At 36.5% G+C, this 1,214-nt stretch overlaps 1 long non-coding RNA gene across 1 annotated transcript; it reads right to left on the bottom strand.

Moving 5' to 3' along the window:
* LOC117940320 lies at nt 1-1,214 on the bottom strand. The gene is made up of 3 exons (XR_004655743.1): nt 1,199-1,214; nt 1,002-1,049; nt 1-62 (listed from the first exon to the last, which is right to left on the bottom strand). It is a non-coding gene; the product is annotated as an uncharacterized LOC117940320 (long non-coding RNA).

Here is a 1,214-nt window from a genome sequence, read left to right as displayed (position 1 = left end):
GGAGACCACTGTAGCCACATGGTCCCTCACCTCCACCTCCACCTCCACGCTCTTCAGAGGAACTAACCAACAAACAGGATACAATGCACAAATGGTTAATGATTAACAATGATACTTCATTAAGTTGTTACGTTAAGTTGTTCCCTTTTTTGTTTAATTCTTTTTAGAAAAGCTCTTTTGCTCCCTCACTGTTTTCCAAACTCAAACTTACATAGGAAACTATCTGCACACATGGTGACACACCAGCACAATCTGAACCACCCTTGTTCATACACTCCAGGACCTGGCTGTATGCAGGGTTATAACAGGCAGGTGTTATTTTATTGTTCACATTAGTATTATGCTTAGCTTGGCTGACAAGAGGTTTTAATTTGACTTAAAACTTTGCTTCATTTTGACTTCTACTCTAGCGGCCTGCCAGAAAAACTTCCCTGCGCTGACTGCTTTGATTGGGCAAGTTCATAAGTTTGCCCGGCACAGACGGTAAATTGAAGTTCTTCTGCGTTATGTTCATAACAAAGTTCATCAAAAAAAATCTTTTGTCAATGTGTTCATTCTTAGTATTACATGTCTAACTTTTGTTTATTTCTTTATAGGCCAGCTGAGAAGGACTGAGCCGTGAAACCATGGAGCCCCTTTTTAATTTTTTTATTAATATATATATATTTTTTTTGTGACTCATTTTGTACACAATTTACAAACATCTTTATGCATCTTGCACTACATTTGCACTACATCCTTATCTTTTCTGTATTTTTTCAGTTGTTTGAATATTAAAGTTTTGAAATGCCATCAAGTTTGCCTGTTCATTCATTCCTACTAATATAACTTTTGTATGTATGTACGTATGTGTGTGTGTGTATACATACATACAAATGGTATCGGTGTTAGTTTTTTTAGGGGAACGGGTTAAGAAAGCCTTCCAAATAACCAACAGACAACCAAACTACGACCAAATAGGGCAAATAGTAAAGTTTTAATGTTTGCTAACAAATCTTTACCTGGTTCCTTCTCAGCGTTTAGCAGACCACAGCAGTTCATCTTTGAGCCTGTAACAGAAAGGGAGATGTCCATTTTCTAAAACTAATCTAATCTTGGAGATAACTTCCGTGGTGTTCTTTTACCCATTCCAGATATGGCTCTAAGAAAAAACTTTCTGACTGCGTCATGTTTGATACTTTTGATAATAAATACCTACCTTTGAAGAAAATGAT

The sequence above is a fragment of the Etheostoma cragini genome, unplaced genomic scaffold (genome assembly GCF_013103735.1).
Source record: "Etheostoma cragini isolate CJK2018 unplaced genomic scaffold, CSU_Ecrag_1.0 ScbMSFa_2213, whole genome shotgun sequence".
In the NCBI taxonomy this organism is placed as follows: Eukaryota; Metazoa; Chordata; class Actinopteri; order Perciformes; family Percidae; genus Etheostoma; species Etheostoma cragini.
Note: the sequence above shows the minus strand (reverse complement) of the source record. Positions and strands in the feature narration are given on the sequence as shown.